The sequence below is a fragment of the Mus musculus genome, chromosome 3 (genome assembly GCF_000001635.26).
Source record: "Mus musculus strain C57BL/6J chromosome 3, GRCm38.p6 C57BL/6J".
Lineage (NCBI taxonomy): Eukaryota > Metazoa > Chordata > Mammalia > Rodentia > Muridae > Mus > Mus musculus.
Window position 1 is genome coordinate 62,837,493 of NC_000069.6, and position 23,426 is coordinate 62,860,918.

The following is a 23,426-nucleotide window of genomic DNA, read 5'->3' on the forward strand; positions in this document are numbered from 1 at the left end:
CATGTGTTTGTGATAGTGAGTACAGTATGGGAGAGGGTGTACATGCGGAAGCCAGAGACCAATGTCAAGTGTCTTTTTCAATGTGTTTTGAATAGCTTACCTTTTGAAGCAGGGTCTCTTACTGAACTTGGAGTTTGCTGATTTGACTGCAATGGCTGGCCAGCTAGCCCCAGTAATCTTTTTGTCATTGGTTCATATGCAACAACTCTGCCAGGTTTTAATGTAGGTGCTGGAGTTTGAGCTCAGTTACTCAAAATCCTGCAGGAATAATTTAATCAACCATGTCATCTCCCTAGCTCTGTAGTTTTCAATATAAACAACAGAGAAGTATCTTCTGAAGAATAACAACGTGTATTTGGGGGTAGAAAATATTATAACAGAGATGTGCATGCTGTGGTAAGTTAAACTTACCACTTAATGAGGCTGAAGCAGATGGAAGTTTTAAACGGCACAAAGGGAAGAGTTTATAAGAAGCTATTTGACTACCAGCTCACTCACTGGTCATGGAGAGCTTAGGTTGGTATCACTTCATTGGTGTCCTGCATAGCAAGAGTCCTGTGTACAGTATCTTGTCTGAATGTCTGCATCTTAAAGAATACTGAGGATATATTTTGTTACTGAGAAGTATGTATTTATGCAAAGTCTGTGACAGATGTAGAATGTGACGATGTTTCCTGCAGGACTTTAGCAATTTTTAAATCATTTATCGCAGAAATAAAGCATGAGCCTTCCCTCTTAACCTCTTAGCTTGTCTTCCTAACTAAACCAATATCATTTTAATCTCAACTTCACAAATTGTTTTGTTTTGTTTTGTTTTCTTCAGTCAGGTAGAATAAAAAAAATTGTGAAGACTTTAGTCAACAGAGCTGGAAGTTTCAGAAATTTATTTGGTGTCATATTTTGATATGTCTTCTTTCGGAGCAAGTTAGCAAGAATGCTTCTGAGTTGTTAAAGCTCTTAGTTGGTCTGAATAGGTGAGAGATGAGGGGAGCTCTCTGTCGTATTTGTGGCCACACAGGATGTATCACCGAAGAAAGGAAGAAAAGAAAGGAGGAAGAGAGGGCATATCAGACTAAAGACAGAAATTAGGAAGAGTTATTGAACATATTTTAAACCCAAAAGGCTGTGGTAAAGTGAAACATAGGCCTAGCCAATAAACTTGATGCTGAGGCGGTTGCAATGAGTTTTTCAATAACTGAACTTAGTTGTACCTTTAAAAATCATAATTTTATGTTGAGATATTTTTAAATGTATAATGTGGTATTCTAAGTTCATAAATATGTTTTCTATTTTATTTCCTGTGACATGAGCATAGGTTTATAAAAATCTCAAAGGAATCTGGACTGGGCATGTAGTTTGTTTCAATAGAACCTGGTATATGTGTGGAAGTGACTGGGTTTGATTCTAACAAATACAAATAATCTAACAAACACAATTATTTCATAACCATTTATCTTTAATATTGCACATAGATGATGCCATGTGAAAGTTCTTGATAAACTCTAGTATGGGTTAAAATTAGATCGAATATATTCATGAAAATAATTTAGTGGCTATTGCTTTCAAAGATCAGTCCCTATAATCCTAGACTGTAGACTTCTAAAATGCTAAGCTGTTTAACGTACTCTTCTACACGTTCCTTGGCCATGACTAAGTGTTCATGATACTGACCTATTTCTTTTCCTCTCTTTTTTATATCCTGCTGCTCTTGAGGGTAGTAATTTTTATAGCAGTTGTGTCTAGTTATTGAGTCAAGGATACAATGACCTCATAAAATAGTTGTTAAATATGGTATTCTGTTAACTACATCAATAGTCAAGTATGGCTCTTTTCCTGCCTAGCAGATTTCACCAAGCTCTCTGTCTGGGATTTCCTTTTCTAGAGTAAACTATATTAAATTCAATTTCTTAGTAGATAGACATGACTTAAATTTTATGTATTCACTGGCAGTTTTAAAATGTTCCTATTAGAACTTTAACATTTCATTCAAATTACCAGACCTACTTTTCCCTTTGTTTGTGTTACTCTTACTGATAATTTGAGTACTGTCCCCACTACTTTCTGATTCTAGCTTGACTCCATTGTGGTCTGAAAGTAGGAAGAAATTGTTTATGAGAGCATGATGGTTAATTTATGTGTTTCTTTGATTGTGCTATGTGCTGTCCAAATATTTTGTTAGTTATTATTCTGAGGGTTTCTGTGAAAATGCTTTTGGATAAGATAAGCTTTTAAATTGGTACAATAAGTGGATTGCCCTTCACAGTGTGTGTGGGTTGCATCTGATGAGTTGAAGATCTGAGTGGAATAAAAGGCTGATCTCTACCTTGAGTAATGACAGTACACCTGCCTCAGAGCCTTTAAACTAAAACACAAGTTCTTTCTGGGTATACAGTATTCTCCAGGTTATGAATTGAAATAAGACACCAGTTCTCTAATTCCTTATAGTAAATGTTTTTGACATATGGACACACATATATAGACATACATGCCATTTGTTCTATTTCTCTGAATAACTTGAATGAGAATAAAATATTTTAAAATGCATTAAAAGAATACTGTCTATTCATGTTTGATGTGGCACTTTACATGTGAAAATTAAGTCAGTTTTGACCATTAGTCTGTATCTTTTATGTGCTTTCCATGTTTTCTATACACTCTTGCAGCAGGTTTAGTAAATCTTTCCTATGCTTATAAATTTCCTAATTTTGTGTTTACTAATATTATATGAATCTTGAATCTGCTGTAGTGTATAGGTTTAACAGTTTGGTTTTGGGGGGGTGGTTTATTAGGTATTTTCTTCATTTACATTTCCAATGCTATCCCAAAATTCCCCATGCCCCCCCCCCCCGACTCCCCTATCCACCTACTCCCACTTCTTGGCCCTGGCATTCCCCTGTACTGAGGCATATAAAGTCTGCAAGACCAATGGGCCTCTCCAGTGATGGCCAGTTAGGCCATCTTCTGACACATATGCAGCCAGAGACACGAGCTCTGGGGGGTACTGGTTAGTTCATATTGTTGTTCCACCTATAGGGTTACAGATCCCTTTAACTAGACTGCCATACCTAGGGATCCATTCCATAATCAGCCTCCAAACACTGACACCATTGCATACACTAGCAAGATTTTGCTGAAAGGACCCTGATATAGCTGTCTCTTGTGAGGTTTAACAGTTTTAATCGTACATTTGACCCCTATTTTGTGACATTCTCTTTTTTTCCTGTTTATTTTTCTGTTATTCTTAATAATATTTTATTCTTTGATAAATTCACACATATGTTTTGTATGATGTGCTGACTGGTTTTATGCTAATTTAATATAATCTAGCAACATCACAAAAGAAATTAACTTCAATTGAGAAAATGCCTAACTAAGATCAGATGTAGACATGTCTGCAGGATAATTTTTTCAATTAATGATTGATGCTAGCTAGCAGGCCCAGCCCATTTTGAGTGGCATCATTCCTTGGCTTGAAATCCTGGGTTCTATAAGAAATCAGGCTGAGCAAGCCATGAGGAGCAAGCTAGTGAGCAACACCTCTCAACATCCTTTGTATCAGCCCCTGCCTCCATGTTCCTCCCTTGTTTGCCTGGGAGACATGCATGTCACTGTATGTCTGTATCCTGACTTCTGTCAATGATGAACTATGATTTGAAACTGTAAGCCAAATAAACCCTCTTCTCCCCATATTCCTTTTGGTCACAGTGTTTTATCATAGCAATAGTAACTCTGGTTAAGACATATTAAAATATATTTGATCATATGCTCTGTTTTTCCCCTCTAGTTACTCCCATTCCTCTAATATATCCTCTTCCCAAATACATTCCCTTATCATTGTTTGTTTGTTCCAATGTCATATGTGTTCATTTAGCACTCTCAATATGTACATGAGTGTTGGGCTAGTCACTCATTGAAGCATAGACAACCACCAAAACCACATCTCTAAAGAAAAATGACTCTCTCTCTCTCTCTCTCTGTCTCTCTCTCTCCCCCCCCCCCAGGATCCATCAGCTGTCAATAGCTCTTCAGCTCATGAGACCTCCCCCATACACATTGGAGTTTTGCTGGCCTGGTCTTCTAAGGGTCTTGGGCTGGAAACCACACCTACTGTGAGTTCATACATGCGTAAGTTACATGTCCATGTCCAGAAGACAGTATTTTATAGCACTCTTATCCAGCCACCAGCTCTTTAGTACCATGTAGCTCTGTATGTAGAAATACTTCATTCTTAAAGATCAATTTTTCAAATAATTTCAGACAAATTTGTTTAAAATTTCTCATTTTCCTTTCAAAAAAGAAGATTCTTTCAGGAGTAATAGGAAATTGTTCTCTATGCTATCGTTTAACTTCTTTTCTGTATTTTTATGTGTAAGATATGTTTCATTAATATATGATATAATTATTTCTATTTCAATCTGATAATCTAGTCTTTCACTTTTAGTATATATTCCATCTATATTTCATGTTAAATGTTGAGTGGCATGTTAATTTGAAGAGCTTTGGCCACATTCATGCAAGCACAAGTGATACTAGGTATAATCCCTTGCTCTGACTTACCCTTCCAGGATTTGTATGTTTCTATGCTGTGGTCAAGAGGCTTCTAATTGAAAATAGTGGATTGATTGAATTTTAAAATATTGGATTTGTCCCAGTTTTTCAGAGTTATCTGATGTAGTCTTTTAAATCTTTGTCTAACATCTTTAGAGCACAATAGTTTTGAGACGGAAAACAGCTATGCTTGAGTTCTCTTTGATCTCCAATTTTATCCCTCACTCACACAGCTGACAAAGATGTGAATGCTTACTGGAGCCCTGGAACATGCTCCTCATTTTAAACATACTCATTTTTCAGCCTTCAGTTTATACCCATAGTCAACCAATATTTCCAGAAGAAAAGGTTGTCAATCTACCTTTAAATTGCCCCACTTCTCTAGGATTTCATGCTCTTTAAATTAATTGGTTTCCTAAATGAAATTTTATACTTTTCTGAGTTTTTTGTTTGTTTGTTTGCTTACTTTTTTAGTTGCCATCGACATTTTATCCTGTCCTGAAGCAGACATTTTGGAACTCATTTTTTTTCTTTCCTCATAGGACTTATAAACTAAAACAACCTTCCCTGGCGTCTGATTGGTATTTTTCTTTCAACAAAGCCTAAAGAGCTTCTTTAAATTCTACATCCAAATCATTAGCATCATCCAGTTCTATGTTGTTTCCAAAGTTGGAGAGCATCCATTTTCCCCTCTGAGATCTTTGTGATTATGTGATACAGCTTGTGGAATGAAAACAGCTGGATTGGATACTAGTTTAATTTCATTCAATAATCTGAATTTGGGATATTGAACAAAAACTGCCTGGCTTCTTTTAAATCCTACAAAGATTTTTTTTTTCACCCAAGAGACTTCAGATTATCAAATAGAGTAATATCTGTATTAATGTCCTTGAAGTACCTTCACACGATCCCTCTGAGCCCCTCACAGTCACCTTGTGTTCTTGGAATTGCATTGGCTTCTTCTAAAGCATGAACCTTCTTGAATGTTCTTCATTCTTTTAATAGGTGAAGCAAAGAGAGGTACAGATTGGCATTGCTAGCGAGTTGTAGAATGTGTTCATTTTAATATGTTTTAAGCAAGTCATCTTATTGTTCTGTATCTGCAATATTGTATTTGACTCGCTTTTATCTGCTGTCCTAGGCACGAGGATGGTGGCAGATCTTACAGAGCTCTCCTGTAAGTTCTCACTGATAAACTAGTCTTGAAACCTGACAGAGAATGGCAAGCTAACCCTTTGAAGTCTCTGCAGAAATAGATGCTAGAGTGACAGATTCAAAGCCCAGCCCTGGAATAGGTGTCACATTTTAAAACAATGTCAAAAAGATCAGTATAGCTGGATTGAGTGTACAAAGAGAGAGTAAGGTGAGGAAGGAGTTAGACCAAGATTAATCTTAGATTCCCTAGCAATTCATTATCTTTCAATACTTGACATTTGATAAATGTATCCTATATATTTTGCAAATGAACTATTCTTTATGCACATGCTTCATGTATGATCTCCATAAAACTGTTTTTATTATCTCCCATTGCTTATAAATGGGTCACAAGTTGGAGGCTGATCCTTCTGCGCTTGAAGCTCATCACTCTATGCGAAGTTCAATTTTAACAACCTGGCTGTCTTCATCACACATGAAGAGGACAAATGAAAAGGAGAAAAAAAAATAGCCCGATTTTCTATGCCAGGTAATTAAGCTGTTTGATTATGAACAATGACTGTTTAATGCCCACTGTGGCATCTTAAAAATGTAAGAAGCTGAAATTACTTGTAGATCTATTCAAAATCAAGTAGATTTGGTGAATGTAAGAGTGTTTTAGCAAATGAATATTATGTTTAATGCTCTGTTATTAGAAAACATCTCAGACTAATCAATCACATGCCTTTTGATAAAAATTTACACACACACATACACACATACACACTGGAGGGCATTTTTAGATGGCTCAATGATATCTCTTCTTTCCCCAACTTCACAAACACTTTTCTCACAATGTTGAACATGTAACATTTTTTTTCCCCTATGGAGAAAAGATTTTTAAGGCATTGAGAATGTAGGTGCTTATTGCTGATACAACCATAGATTTCCTGATTATTTTTACTAATATGGTAAACACTGTTTCTGAAAGCCTTCTGTATGTCCTTTGGGAAAACATCTGTTGTTTTCTGCCGAAGGAAATAACATCAATAAGCCTTTTCAGCCTCTGACTTGGATCGTTTCTTTGCTTCTAACTTGGCACATTTGAGAATCTACTAAACCCCTCTATTTCCAAAAGTAATATAAAAGTATTTACAAAAGTCATAAAGCCATTAACTATGTAGAAATGAAAACAACTATACTAAAAATCTTATTATGAAGGAAAGTTTTTTAAAGCCTATTTCTGTTTTCTTTTTGAAAAGTGAGACATGAAAGTGTTTCTTAGAGATAATATCACAATTGTGCCACTGCAAGAGAAAATACAGAAGTTATATGAAAAAGAAAGGAAAAGAGTACTAGATATATTTTTATATCATGTAAATTATACTAATTCTTTAAAATGTCCTGTAAAGAATCAGTATGCTTGATCTAAGGAAAGGAGATAGAGATATTATGACTAGATACATTAGATGAAAGTAATTTTCTTTCTGTGTTTAAAAGAAAAAATCTATCATTGATAAGAAGAAAGCAAAAGTATGCAATCCATAAAAATACATTTTCAATGTTGTGTTCCTTTCATTAAGTAAAACCAACACCTGCGTTTTACAAAGAAAATATAATTCTTAAAAAATAAACCAGTCATAACTTTTAGTATAGATGTTACATTTATGTATATGTAGCACTGAATACTGTAGCTTCTTTTCTCTTTAAGTTTCAATTATTTGGGAATTTCATATTTAAATACAAAACCATATGTATCATTTATACCTCTCTTCGCCTGCATCCAGATCCTCCTGTGTATCCTCAGTACATTCCAAATTTATCATCTCTTGTACTACAATTATTTATAAAAAAATACATAGATACAGATGATATACAGAGAAAGATGATAGATGGAGATAGATTGTTTTAGAGTTAAAGACAAGAATAGTGATAGAAGTAGGTATAGAGATGATAGAGATTTTGAGATAAGTAGATAGATAGATAGATAGATAGATAGATAGATAGATAGATAGATATTCTCCTGAGTCAATTTAAAGTTGTTTGCATGCACATGTGTTTAGGACTGACCATTAAGAATAAGATCTCTTGTCATGGATTATCCAGAGAAAACTGTTTTTCACTCTCTCAGCAACCATTGATCACCTGTTACTCATTTAATGGTGGGGCCTTGTGAACTTTCCCCATTCACCTTTGAAATTTTGCTTCCCTAATAGCTAATTATATTAAACAATTTCAAAAATACTTATATTTCTTATTTTAAGAACACTCTATTCAATTCCATCACCTGTTTGGTAGTGTTTTCCTGTAACCCAGATGTCCTCAACAGAGGAATGGATACAGAAAATGTGGTACATATGCACAATGGAGTACTTCTCAGCTATTAAAAACAATGAATTTATGAAATTCTTGGACAAATGGATGTATATGGAGGATATCATCCTGAGTGAGGTAACCCAGTCACAAAAGAACTCACTTGATTTGCACTCACTGATAAGTGGATATTAGCCCATAAACTTAGAATACCCAAGATACAATTTGAAAAACACAAGAAAATCAAGAAGAAGGAAGACAAACATGTGGATACTTCATTCTTCCTTAGAATAGGGAATAAAATACCTATGGAAGGAGTTATAGAGGCAAAGTTTGGAGCTGAGACGAAAGGATGAACCATTCAGAGACTGCCCCACCTGGGAATCCATCCCATAATCAGCCACCAAACACAGACACTATTGCACATGCCAGCAAGATTTTGCTGAAAGGACCCTGATATAGCTGTCTCTGGTGAGGTTATGCCAGTGCCTGGCAAATACAGAAGTGGATGCTCACAGTCACCTATTGGATGGAACACAGGGCCCCCCATGGAGGAGCTAGAGAAAGTACCCAAGGAGCTGAAAGTGTCTGTAGCCTTATAGGTGGAATAACAATATGAACTAACCAGTACCCCCAGAGCTCCTGTCTCTAGCTTCATATGTAGCAGAAGATGGCCTAGTTAGCCATCATTGGGAAGAGAGACCCCTTGTTCTTGCAAACTTTATATGCCCCAGTACAGGGGAGTGCCAGGGCCAAGAAGTGGGAGTGGATAGGTAGGGGAGCAGGGCAGGGGGAGGGTATAGGGGACTTTCGGGATAGCATTTGAAATGTAAATGAAGAAAATATCTAATAAAAAAATTGAAAAAAAGAACAATCTATTCAACTTTTTTTACTTTATTCTTTTTATGTTTTCTGGTTCTTTGTATTTTTTTCTTTAATTTAGTTTATTTTTATTGTTTTGACTTATTCACTTTTCATCCCACTCACTGTCCCCACCCCCCTCCCAGGCAACTGGCTCTTGGGTTTATCTTGAAAATTAGCTAGCATATGGCAGCCAATGAAATGAGAACAAAAAACAATCATCTACACAGATAATGAGAACTAAGAAATAAATAAGAGGAGTGCTTACATTGAGACAAAGAGAAGATTAAGCTCAGCTTACATGTAGAGAATGGCCACAGTGAGGATCTGCTATGTCAATGGCCACAGTTAGGACCTAGTATGTTAGCTAAGACCCTGCAAAAGAGAAAAACATAAAACAGATAAGCCTGAATATTTTGAAGCTATTTAAAGTTCACTTTCTTTGTGTTTTAGAATTTTCTTTTTTTTTAATTTTTTTTCTCATGTGTTTTGGAAAGTTAAGATTGGAGAACTAGATTGGCTTACATTATAGGGCTTGGGTAGGTCATTGTCTAAATACAGGAGACAGTGAAACCAGTAACTCCTCAGCCTGTGAAGCTGGATATCTGTTAGTTTCAGACTGGTGCTAATAGACTGGGAGCTCCTGGAGAATCCCTGGTATTCAGTACACATTTGATAGCTGAAGGTCCTGGAATTTGATATAGCAATAGTGAATGATATATAAACACACTCAGAAAGAAAAAAAAACACAAAAAAGTATATACTGCTTCTTCCTTGGATCTCATTATACCTGGGCTACTTGTTTGAAGGTTGGCCATCCTCTTCAGTTAACCCTTTCCAGAACGAATCTTATAGAAATGCCCAATTCTCCATTTCTTCTAGATAATTCTACATCTCACCACACTGACAGTCTCATATCACAAGATTAACCTTGTGAACTTACCATGCAACAACATCTCATTATTTCATGCTTAATTTCCAAATGAATACAATAACAAGGTCAGAATCCTAGCCAAAATAATGCAATTGTTATACATACAATCAAAATTACGTCAATTCTTCCCCCCAAATAGATATCACAGTCCCTTATGTGTGTTTATTTCTACATTTATATCTATTTAGTGTGTGTGTGTGTGTGTGTGTGTGTGTGTGTATTGCCATAGACTTAACACTGTAACTAAATTTTATGAGCTTATCCTAACATTCTATCAAACTAACTGCTTCAGTGTAATGGAGAGTGTGATAAGATCACAATAGCAAATACACACTTATGACCATTAAAATCCTCATTTTTATCATTTTTATAACTATCCATTTGGACATAGCAATGTTTGTAATTAACATCTGTTAGCCTTTCATATTTAACCAACCCTCAGTGAGCATCTCAGTAGGTATTGGTTTTAAACCTGTACTTGTAACTCATAGCTTCAACATCTACTTTTGGATGACACCTATATTGGATGTAAAGCAAGTCCTTTAACCATCTTTTCCCTACTAAACTGATCATACAACACATTCATGAGGCAATATCTGCATTCTTGGAGACAGAGGTTTTATAACAGCAGTAGGGTCCATAGGAATTTGGGCCATGTATCTTAATTGTATTTTCAGAATCTGTTCAGTCCCAATGACATATATGCCACTTTTATTCAATGGTAGATTTCTGTTGTGCATATCTAACTTTAAGATTAACCCCTGTTTTCATGATGGGTGACAAAGGTCCCATTGCCAAGTGTTCAGTTTCCTCTATGGCCCAGTGGCAGACTAAAAGATGTCCTTCAAAGGCAGAATGTCAGCAGGACATTTCTCCAAAACCCAAGGGTCTACACTGTAAAGTCCCTTATAGGGGTCTTAAAAAGTTTCTAACAGCATTCTTATCTTCCCATATATTTCACATACCATTGGGTCCAAAAAGAACAGCTTGAATAACAGCCTGGACCTGTTGTAGAATCTTTTCTTATTATGGGCCTCATACAAAACTAGTATCTTTTCAATTCATTTGGTGACACAGCCGAGTAGGAGGCTCTTGAGTTTTGCTTGATTTTATTTACTATCCTACTTGGTGGTAAAGCCAAGTCTAGAGTGATTGCCATCTCCCCTTTACACTGTCCAATCAATATGTCATCAATGTAATTGAATAATATAATGCAATTTGGGAAAAACTGTTGATCAAATCTCTGTGAATTAAATTGTGGCACAGGGCTGGGAAATTAATATAAGTTTGAGTACAAGAAATTTGCTTCTAGTGGGCCTTGTGATCAGATATGGAGAGAAAAAAACATTTGGTAGATCAATAATACCAAGAGATGTATTGATCTTTTCAAAACAGGAAAGCACCTTTAAAACAGCACCTGCAAATAAAGTCAGCACTTGGTTTAGCTTATGATAATCAAATGTCACCTCTCAGGTGCATCCACTTTTCGCAAAAGCAAATTTAGAACATTAAAAGGAAATGTGGTTAAAAAACTTGTAATACTGAATCTTTTAAGTCCTTGATGGTGGCAACTTCCACAATGCTACAGAGACATGGATATGATGTTGATTTGGGTTTACAATTACTTCAATCAGAAGCAACTCTAGAGGCTTCCATTGGCCTTGTTCATGGTAGCCCTTACTCCATAGGCCAGAGCATATATGTGGGGATTTTTCCAATTCTAAGTGTATCTCCCAATTATTTACTCAGTATTGTGAACATTACTATAGGATGAGTTCAGAGTCCAACTGAATCTACTATGAATTGAGCTTAGCTAAGAGTCTATTGATTACATAACATCCATAAGCTCCTACTTTAACTTGAGGGAGATAATGCTATTTGAGATCTCCTGAATCAAGCTCAATTCACAGCCAATGTCTAGTAGGCCACAAAAGATCCAATAATATCCTATTTTCAAATGTACCTTTACATCCATAGAAGACCAGAGCCTTCATACTGAAAGGATAAGAGACTGATTAATAGGAACACATTTTGGTACTATAAGTGCATCCATCCTCAAGGGAGATCTGACCTCTCATTCATCCAAACTATCCAATTATAAAAACTATTTGCATAGATACAATGATCTGTTGTTATGACTCACTTTATATTCATTTGCTTTGGAATTTTTCTGCTCATACATATTCACCATGAATTTAGTAGATGCAGTAGGTTCAAAGAAAATGGCCCCTATAGGCTCCTGTGTTTGAAAGCTTGGTTTACAGTTGATGGAATTGTTTGGAAAGGATTATGTGGTGTGGACTTCTTGGAGGAGGTGTGCCACTGGTAAAAGACTTTGAGACTTCAAAGACTCACACCATTTTCAGCCCTTTGCCTCCTGCTTACAGATCAAATGTGAGTTCTCAGTTGTTTTGCTGCCATACATTTGCTCCACCACCATGGACTCTAAAACTCTGAAACAATGAGCCTAATCAAATGCTATTTTTTATAAATAACTTTGTTCATGGTGTTCTGCCATGGCAATAGGAAAGTAACTAAGATGAAGTAGATAGTGCAGTTACTATCTACTTCACTTTGAGGGATAATATGATTTATTAGGCAGTGCCTTGGATCAACATAAGAGAAAATATTGTGATGGTTGTTTTTCCTCTATTTTCTACTTAACTCTGGCTTATCTTAACTTTTACATTTGAATGTTACCACTTTCAACCACCCCCCACACACCCAGAGACAGCTTGACCCAGGAGCTCTGACACCATCAGGCTCATGGGGAACCTCCCCCCCAATACCTGGCCTAACTGGACCCTCTCTGGGCCCAGAGGACACAAGACTTCCCACTCTGTTGGAGACACATGTTCCTTCTGGTTCTCATCTGTTTCTGGGAGCAGCACTCCCCACCCCACCCACACCCAGAGTCAACTTGACTCTCAGGAAGTCTGCAACAACCAGGATCACAGATCAGGTGCTCCAGACTCCCTCCCACACTCAGAGACAGCCCAACCCAGAAGTCCAACATAACCAGGCTTACAGGAGGAACAGGCTCCAGTGAGAGACAGCAAGGCCAGTTAACACCAGAGATATCCAGATGATGAGAGGCAAGCACAAGAATATAAGCAGCAGAAACCAATGCCACTTGGTAACATCAGAGCCCAGTTCTCCCACCACAGCAATCCTTGGATACCCTACACCTGAAAAGAAATATTCAGATATAAAATCCCATCTCATGAAGATGACAGAGGACCTTAAGGGGAACATAAATAACTTTATATGTCTTAGAGAAATATAGGAGAATACAGGTAAACAGGTAGAAGCCCTTAAGGAAGAAACACATAAATCCCTTAAATAAACATAGGAAAGCGCAATCAAACAGGTAAAGGAATTGAATAAATCCATCCAGGATCTAAAAATGGAAATAGAAACAATAAAGAAACCACAAAAGGAGACAACCCTGGAGTTGGCAAACCTAGGAAAGAGATCAGAAATCACAGATGCAAGCATCACCAAGGGAATACAAGACATTGAAGAGAGAATCTCAGGCATAGACAATACTGAAGACACAGTAGTCAAAATACAAAGTGCAAATAGCAACCTGGAATAGCTAGTCTAATATCCAGTAAAATAGACTTTGAAGCAAAAAATATGAAGGAGGACAGTTCATACTCTTCAAAGAAAAAATACACCAAGGTAAAATCTCAATTCTGAATATCAATGTCCCAAATGTAAGGGCACTCACATTTGTGAAAGAAACTTTACTAAAGCTCAAGGCACACATTGAACCTCACACAATAATAGTGGGAGACTTCAACACCCCACTCTCACTATTGGATAGATCATAGAAACAGTAACTAAATAGAGGTTATAGTTGAAGGACAGTTGCATTTGAAACTAAGGATGCAGTTTAAATCCTCCTGCAAAAAATCCCCCCACCAAAATCTATGCATTCAATTTCTTGGCTTTACCCTTGTCCTCATATATATATATTGCCCCCAAATTACAGGACATACTCTTTTCAGATATCACTTCAATTGTAGGTAAGGGTGACTTAAACTCAAGTCATAACTCCGACAATCATATGATGAGGGCTCATGTTTCATTTGGAGAAGTTATTATCTATGACTTTTAGAGAGAAATTGATCTCTTGGGACACACTTAGAAGATTTTAGATCCGATATTAATATCAACACAAAATACTGTACCGCTCTACAAATCTTGCAGTCTTTACAAATTCAGTGCTTTAAATGTTCAATATCTCCTTAAAAAGTCCAAAGTCTCAATTGTGAGGTTCTAAAACACAAGCTTACACTGCATAGTTGCTTATTCTAAATGTTAATAAGAAAGGCATAGGAATAATCACACAAATAAAATCAAAATACAACTGTGTGGCTCACTGTATGACATCTGCAACTCATTCATGACCTTCTGGGATCCAAACAGCATAGGAAGCCCATTTATCCAGTTCTACCATCCACAACACATAGTATCTTTAATCTGGCTTTCCTCCAAGCCTACAGCAGTCCCTGACATCTGTCCCTTTACCCTGGCATCTCCAATATCTTGAGGTTTCTATTGAATTAAATGAGCCTTCACCTTCATAAATGGCTTTTCCTAGCCTCTTTTCAGAAACTCCAACCCTGTTGCATGGAGCCAAGCCTCAGGTGTTCTCAATGAGTTTCTTTGTCCTTCATTTCTTGTGCCTTCAAGACCAGATCAAGGTTCCTGAATGAACTTTACACATTGCCACATTTTGGCTGCCATTATGAAATGATTCCAGAAAGTCTTAGATTACAGCTTCTATATATAACCCCAAATAAATACTTCCCAGAAGAGTTTATCTCAATGATGCTGATGTCTCATTAATCCATAATTGATTCTTTAGGCCTAGAAGAGCAGCATCCATCCTCCCAGTAAAGCATACACAGTATGTTTTATTTCAGCAGTTTTGGTTTCTTGTTAAACACAGATGATTCTTCAGCACCAACTGACCAGCCACCACATAATTCAAAATATCTCACAAACAGCCCTGATAGAGTTTGTGCTTCCTTTTGAAACTTCATAAGCCAGGGCTACATTGTCAGCATTTATCTCAGCATTCTTATTTTCTAATCTTTCACAGAACAAGTCCTTAAGGTCTGAGCAGCTCTCAATGCATTTTTTTTTAATTCAAAGTTACAAATAATCATACATCTCTAGTACCGAGAATCACACCTTATATAATCCGTGTCAAATAAATATTATATGAATAAAATATTAAAATATGCACCAATTTTCACCATAAAAATGAGCAAAAAAATTCAATTTCTCCCTTTCCACCTTTTTATTTATAATTCTAATCTTATCCTAGTTCGTTGGCTTTTTATTTTACTGAAATATTTTAGAACAAAACTAAGAGTGACTATTTTTCTCTGTGACATTTAAAATAAAATTTTGATGCAGCTGAATACAATTTTCACAAGTTTCTGTTTTGATTTCATATTTTCTTTAGTTTCATATGAATAGAATAGCACTAAGGAATTGCTTACTGGAAGCTACTCTTATAAATAATAAATTAAATGCAGTCTTACAGGAATAAGAAAAAAGAAAGAACAGTAAGACATATCTCTATTGTTTGTGTGCATATTAGTACTGAAAAAAGAAATGTTAATAGAATTTTTATCAGTTTGACTTCTTCAAGACTCACGAAGATCATATTTTTTACTTGATAGTAAAAGTTCTTTAGTATTGACTATACAAAAAGCCATTCTGAAAACACTAATATTCTTTGAATTTATAGAAATATTGTAATAAAAAAGCAATTTACAAATGTGTCAGTAAGATTCTCAGCACCATAATGTATCATTTGTTTCTGAATATCTCTCCTTGCTTCCCTTTCACCCTTCCACCTCTGAAAAAGAGAACATTCTACACACACACCAAGAAAATAGATAGTATTCAAAATGTGAAGATAATGAAGATATTTAGGATATGCTAAATACATGAGGTTGTAAAACATCATACAAGAGGAGACCAAGACAAGAGGACATTGTTACATTACAATGAGCTCAGTTTTATCTTGTATAAGTAAGTATAGGATAGGAAAACACTATTGGTTCTTTGATGAACGCTCTGGCTTCTAGACAATCAGTGCCAAAGCATTTGTCGTCTTTTATGATATTGGAAAGAAGAGGTATTATATGCATATTTATGAAAACTATATTATCTTCTTTTAATCAACTGTAACAGATTTGATTGCATCATTAACTAATATGTGACCTCATGATCAATCCAACTCTTTTCTCTCAAAATGTTCAAGTTATTTAAACAGCAACCAACATTGACTTAGGTATGGGATCAAGCTTTCCTCATGACTTTGATTCTTCGGGTACCATATTTCTCTTCAAATTTCTCTCCTCATTCTCTTTGTTCAATTTGGACTCTTGTTATAATGACACAAAAACGTGATGAGATTAAATGTTAATCCTGAGATTCATCAGAGGAAAAAGAAAACATTTCCATAATTTTGAACCATATTTTAAGCAAGTGTTAATTAAATACTGGCCAAGAAGGACTGGTCAGGTCCATCTCTGGACTCCCAGGAAGTGACTTCAAGTCATGTTTTGCAAGGGCCTAAAAAGGCAAAAACTACCATTCATTGCATTCTCATCACATCCAATCAGTGGCAAACATGCATCCTGATGTATATCCTGTCGAAATGCCTCCTGCCTACTTGTGCTCAAGTACATCCAGTATAGTAGGTTCAAACAAAATTGTTTAGGGAAGTAAAAACATATAGCTTGTTTTTGTTTTTGTTTTTGTTTTTGTTTTTCTAAGAATTACAGCTCCCAGCATTCCAAAAAGGTACATTTTCCTTAGGCAGATGGAGCTTACAGGTTAATTTTGGCTCTTATAAAAGTCGGTATAAATATGTAATTGTGTCATAGTGCAACATGTAGACTTTGACATCAAGAAAAAGTCAAAATAAATTTTGACTTTCCAAAGTACACCAATTTTCATTTTTTGGAACTTTGGTTTTATAACAATATTCAATGTCTTTATACATAGATGATGGACTGTAAACCTTTTTTTTTGGGGGGGGGGAGGTGTAGCCCTGACTATTCTGGAACTCACTCTGTAGACCAGGCTGGCCCCGAACTCAGAAATCTACCTGCCTCTGCTTCCTGAGTGCTGGGATTAAAGGCATGGGCCACCACTCCCCGGCTGTAAACCTTTATTAGGTTAATTAATATCTTTTAAATGCCCAACACAGTACCTGATGCTCAGTAAATGGTGAATCCAGAATAACTATTTTCATTTTTATTATTCACAATTGTTAGTTTTAATAGTCTAAAATGAGCTACAGACTTGAACAGACAAAACAGTTGTTGTGTATAGCAACGTTAGGAAGATGTTTTCTAAGGAGAAAAGCAGAATTGTCCTATCCTATCCATGCCGTCTTTGCTGCCCAGTCCTCTGGAGAATTTAGTCCTCATTTAGTACTTGGTACCTTTAGCCAGGAAACTTTTCTTCAAAGGCCTTCTGCAATGCTGGATCACTCTCTTCCTGAGGTTCCTTTCATCAGCTTTGCTTGTTGTTTCTCTTCTCAAAGCTTGGTATTTCCATTTGCAGCGACTCGGGATCTCATGATTTGACTTACTTCCTTGTCCCTATTCCTTTGGGATCTTTCACAAGTCCATATTAATACCCAGTCTTGACCTCATGCCTAAGCCTCAAGCACAGATGCCTAACTTCCAACATACCAATTGTCTCCTTCATGCCATGGATTTATTGATACTGGCCTGTCTTGTTTAGGGGGCCATTTTTTGATGCTCAAATGAATATGTAACTGTTAGGAACCTCCAAAAATAACTCAAATATAAAACTCTATTTTGTTATTGATTTTTATTTATTCTATGTAATATAATATATAAATAATATTATAGATACAATTATTTAATTGATTATTTTATTTATTTACATTTCAAATGTTAAACCACTTCCAGATTTTCCCTCTGCAAATTCCCTATCCCATCCCTTCCCACATGATTCAATGAAGGTGTTCCCCCTCCCACCCACCCACGCCAACCTCACCTTCCTAGCATTTCCCTATGCAGGCGCATTGAGCCTCCACAGGACCAAGGGCCTCTCCTCCCATTGATGGCAGATAAGGCAATGCTCTGCTACATAGGTATCTGTAGCTATGGTTCACTCCATGTGTCCTTTTTGGTTGGTGGTTTAGTCTGTGGAAGATCTATGGTGTTTAGTTGGTTTCTATTGTTGTTCTTCCTATGGGGTTTTCTAACCCCTTCAGCTCCTTCAGTCCCTCCCCTAACTCCTTCATTGCTGTCCCTGTGCTTAGTCTGATGGTTGGCTGTGGGCATCCACATCTGTATTAGGAGAGCCTCTCAGGGGACAGCCATACCAGGATCCTGTCAGCAAGTGCTTCTTGGCATCAGCAATAGTTTCTGGGTCTGGTGTCTGCAGATGGACTAGATTACTTGATAGGGAAGTGTCTGGATGGCCTTTCCTTCAGTCTCTGTTTCACTCTTTGTTCCTGCATTTCCTTTAGATAGGAGCAGTTCTGGGTTAATATTTTTGAGATGAGTGGGTGGCCCCATCTCTCAACCAGGCCTGTGCCTAACCTCTGGATATTGTCTGTACAGGTTCTCTCTCCCTTTTATTGGGCATTTCAGCTAATGTCTTCCAGGTTGGGTCCTGGGAGCCTCTTGCTTTTCTAGCATCTGGGACTTTCTAGCTGTAATTGCATTTCATTATTCACATAAAACAATTGCTCTATTAGCCAATATTCTTTCCATAGCTGTCTATTTAAAGATCCTATGACTATTAAATTTTCTGAAGCTTTATAATCATAATTTTTAAGCTCTTGTATAGAACTTATTAGATATGTGTGGTATATAAACCATGGTGGCATGTTCATTGCCCCTTCTATCACAGAGACTTCATTTCCTTTTGACAATTTTAGTGAAATGTGAATGAATAAAGCTGATGATGTCAAATTATATAAACATAAGATACAATCTGAAGAATCGTCAAGTTGGTAAGGTGTGAAAATGACTCACAGAAACACTGGGGGTTAAAAACATTCATTGCTGACAAAAGTTCACAAAACTCAAGTGGAAGAGCAGGCCTACTCCATGGGTAGTATATAGCTCTGTCAAAGAGCCCATTAATCTTTCACTGAGCTGAACCTGCAGGAATGTGTCTAAAACTACCAGGTGAAGAATGGAGAGGACCAGGGATAAGAAGCTACAACAGGCAGAAAGTTAGGATCAGGAGGTCTTACATAAACTGATGGTTTATGCCAAGCAAGTTTATTAAGCCTCACAGCTTCTTACTTTTTGTAGATCCATGTGATAGAAGGGGCAATGAACATGCCACCATGGTTTATACACCACACATATCTAATAATGGTGAAGGTCAACAGAAAGATAATTCAAACAGTGTTGGTAAAGATAACACAGGGTACCACAGATACAGCTTCCATAGAACTGATAGCTATAGCACAGTGGGGAAGAGTCAGGTTGCCCACAACTGCAACCTTAGGTCCTTGAGGTCCTGGCTCTAGCCCTAGACCAGATTTTGCTAAATTTTTCTCTACGGAAAGGCAACACACATTTAAGCCTTGGATGGGTCTGGCTCCTGGGACTAACCCTCTGTATCTGGAGAATTTCCAGTTTGAATTACCTGTATTTCTTTATAGGTTTTTATGTGAACCTAAGTTTTCATTTATTTGATGTAACTATCCAAGATACATCTGCTGTATATTTTGAGAATTTCATATTTAATAGAAAACTACCAAACTGCTTCCCATGGTGGTGATAAATGTTCTAATACATAAGAATGATGCAGTTTACTGTATATTTTCTTCAGTATTTGGAACAATTATTGTTCTCCAATCTCAACACTTTGCATAGGTATGGAGTGGAATCTCATTGTATTTAATTTAGCTCTGCTAATTTTGGGTACCTTTTGATGGTCTCTTGTTCCTCCTAAATAAAACCTTTTTTACAATCTTTGGACCACTTCCTAATTAATTTGTTTCTTCTTTTGCCTTTTAAGTTCTAGTATTTCCTTGCACTGTCTAGATTTTAGGTACTAGTCTTTTTATACACATGTGGTTTGCAAATGTTTCTACTCTTGGTCTATAAGTTAGGAGCTTCTGGTGGTGGTGGTGGTTTTGGTTTGATTTTGGGTTTTAAGGAAAAGTCTTACTACATAGCTCTGGCTGGATAATTCTCATTATGTAACCCAAACCAGTCTTTTGTTTTTCACCTTTATTTTTCACTTTTATTTTTTCAAAAAACAATTTTTATTAGATATTTTCTTCATTTACATTTCAAATACTATCCCAAAAGTCTTCTATACTCTCCCCCTGCCCTGCTCCCCAACCCACCCACTCCCATTTCCTGACCCTGGCATTCCCCTGTACTGGGGCATATAATCTTCACCAAGGCCAACAGCCTCTCCTCCCAGTGATGGCCGACTAGGCCATCTTCTGCTACATATACAGCTAGAGACATGAGCTCTGGGGGTACTGGTTAGTTCATATTGGGCAAATCAGTCTTGAACTCAACAATATATCGACTTTAGCCTTCAGTGTGGTGAGATTACAGGTATGTGTTAATGCACTCTGCTTATAATGTGTGGGTTGGTTTTTTTACATTTTTATGAAATCAAATTGATCTAATTTTTTTTTATGGTTCGCACTCTTAGTGTTAATTCTAAAATATTATTAGTTACAGATCCTAAAGATTTTCTTCCTGCATGTTTTTCTAAAAGTAGTTTATGGTTTTACATTTTATACATTGGCCCATGATCAACTTTTATATACTTTTTATATATTGTTGTAAAGTGGATCTCTGAGAATATTATATAATTATTTTGGCCAATGATTGTTCACTCTTTCCTAGATCAATTTTTGAAAATGATATTATTATAGTGAGTTTATTTTACACATTTGAAAAATACTAGCTGGTGATACTTAAATACAACCTATTCCATCTCTGTTCTCAGTTGTGTTCCTATTACCTATGTGACTATTCCTCTGTTGATACCATATTGCCTTCATTACTACATCTATATGGTTGCCCTTAATGTTGAGTATAGTGATTCCTTCCTTACTTTATGTTGAGGTTATCTTTTCTCCTATCGGAGAAATTGTCCTGTTCATATTTATTTTCCATAGACGCTTTAGTGTCTAATCAGCAACGGTAGCCCATACTTTTAAACCAAGAGTCTACTGTCTTGACTTTTTTCTCATCATAAAATGGTAGATGGCCTGATGAGAAGGAGAAGTGACTCATTCATCACTCAACTATGGATTCAGGTGGATAACACTATGTTAGAGGGTTCCTTCATGTCCTAAAAGATACAATAAATAATTTATGTTCTCGATACCTATTAAACAGTCAGGCTTTCTTTCTGGTCATAAATCAAACTTATCGGAGCCACTATTAACTATCATCATTACAAATCTGTCCCAGAGTTTCTGCTTCTGGTCCTACAGTGTGAATCCTATTGACGTTGATTAAGGGAGAGATGGGCTTTCACATGGAAACATAAGGTTCCTTTGGGGTTTAATACTACCATCTGGCCATTTGGAGCTTTTTGTCCCTTTATAGAAAGGCAGCAAAAGCAGTTTACTGATAAGCAGGACATCTTGATCCTGATTAAGAAAGAGATAGGCATTGTCCTTACAAGGGCCATGAGTGGTGTCCCAGGCCAATGGATTTTAGTACCTTTTAGTGCACCTTCTTTACTAAGTGATTTAATCTGAGAGATAACTAGAAAAGCACAGAAAGGCAGCTAAAAGCAAAGTTCTCAAGAAATGGCTCTATCATATAAAAAAGCTACATAGTGCTGGTGAAAAGAAAAGAGAATATGAAATTCTAAAAGAGCAAGCAACTGTAATTACTCACTGCAACCTTGAAATTGATTGGAAAACTGAAGACTAAAGTAGTTGTGCATGATTCTCCTTGATTTCTCAGGATTTTTTTTATTAGCTAATCTTCTAATCTCCCCTTTCCCTACCTTTTAACATAAAATGTGTGTTCACTTGTAGTTATCAGTCTAATAACTTTAAGATTATTTTTTAAACAATGTTTTATGCTATTGCCCAGCCTGTCCTTGGACTTACCGAGTAGTTGATGCTGGCCTAGACCTTTCATCAAACCTCCTGAGGCTACAAGTATGAGCAAGTAAATTCATCTGTAATAATCCTTATATTGAAGGATGTCAAACAGGACTCACAGTTTTACTAGAGAAAAAGCATTGCCTCCAGATGGAAAGAGTCTATCAGGGGGTTGTAAATTTTCCTTAAAGAATGAATGCATTTGGTAAGTAGAGACAATTCTCTTTCACTTTGTAAGCTTATTATGGTTGAAGTGTGTGTGTGTGTGTGTGTGTGTGTGTGTGTGTGTGTGTGTGTGTATGTATGTATGACAGTGAGTAGCTTTCGAGTCTCTGTTACACATTCTGAGCTATTTTGTTTCTATAGTTTATTTATCCATTTATTGATGCATGCAAATCCAGCAATGTAAAGTAGTGTTTTCTGAGTTATGAAGACAAATCACTGCTGATACTATTTTCAGTCTCCTCCTGGCAGGAAAATGCCCATGTAAGTCTGCTTAGGACTTAAAGTACAAAGTAGTTCACTCTTATGCTTCCCATTCTACTAAGGAAGTAAGGAGGGAGCTGTGACCATTCTTGATGAGTGTGCTCAGGTTTGTAAGTTATATTAGACATAAAAATGTTTTCAAAGGGTGCTATCCACTCAGGGGAACAGTCCTTAACTATCAGTTACTTGCATTCTAATTTCCTATTTGCCTTTGGGAAGCTCAGGCTTTGAAGCAGCGAAAAAGAATAGGTGCTGCCAATAAGTAGCTTACAAAGCTCACAGACAGCTGTTATATAAAACTTGAAATGGTAAGGCCCAGTACAGGTTCTGCTTTCTCCATTCTCTCCCACCTATAATAGTATTCAACTGAGGCCATAAATGGGCACCTTTATCAGCCCAAAGCGTTCAGAATTAGAAATAAAAAGACTCAGATCAAAGAATGTCATGGTTAACATGCTTATTAACAAGACAAGATGTAGAATCATCTATGAGTCAAATCTTCGCACACATTTAGATAAGGTTAATTGAGGTGAGGAGAACCATTCTAAATTATATATGATATCTTCCCATGGGCTGTCATTCCAGTGTGAACACAAAGGCAAAAGCATGTGGAAATCTCTCTGCTTCCTGACCAGGTACAATGTCTCCTTGATATTCCTGCCTCCATGGCTGCTCTGCCTTCTCTGCCATGATGGGCTGTATCTACCCTTCAATGATAACTTAAAATAATTTCTTACTCCACAAAGTTTTTTCCTCTGGTATTTTTATCACAGCGAGAAGAAAAGAAATCATATAATGATTATGAAAAATATTATAAAATATAAATGAATAGTTTAGAAAACACTTGAAGGTGGAAAATTTGAAGGTGGGCAACATGAAGGAGAACACATGGGTCACAATCAGAATGCTGTCATACTCCCTGTGATCTGGCTAAACAATTACATATATTCTTCTCTGGAAAGATATGACAACAATAACTGGAGGATTAAATGGGCTGTCTGAAGTGACTATCAGAGCAGGAGAATT

At 36.5% G+C, this 23,426-nt stretch overlaps 1 long non-coding RNA gene across 2 annotated transcripts in view; it reads left to right on the forward strand.

The window, feature by feature from the left end:
* Gm40062 overlaps positions 1-23,143 on the forward strand; it is an 88,654-nt gene extending 65,511 nt beyond the window's left edge. For both annotated transcript variants that reach the window (XR_867337.1, XR_867338.1), the window contains exons 2-4: positions 4,002-4,109; positions 5,690-6,232; positions 21,904-23,143. This is a non-coding gene — a long non-coding RNA (predicted gene, 40062). The remainder of the gene's footprint in view (positions 1-4,001; positions 4,110-5,689; positions 6,233-21,903) is intronic.
* The last annotated feature ends 283 nt before the right edge of the window (positions 23,144-23,426 follow it).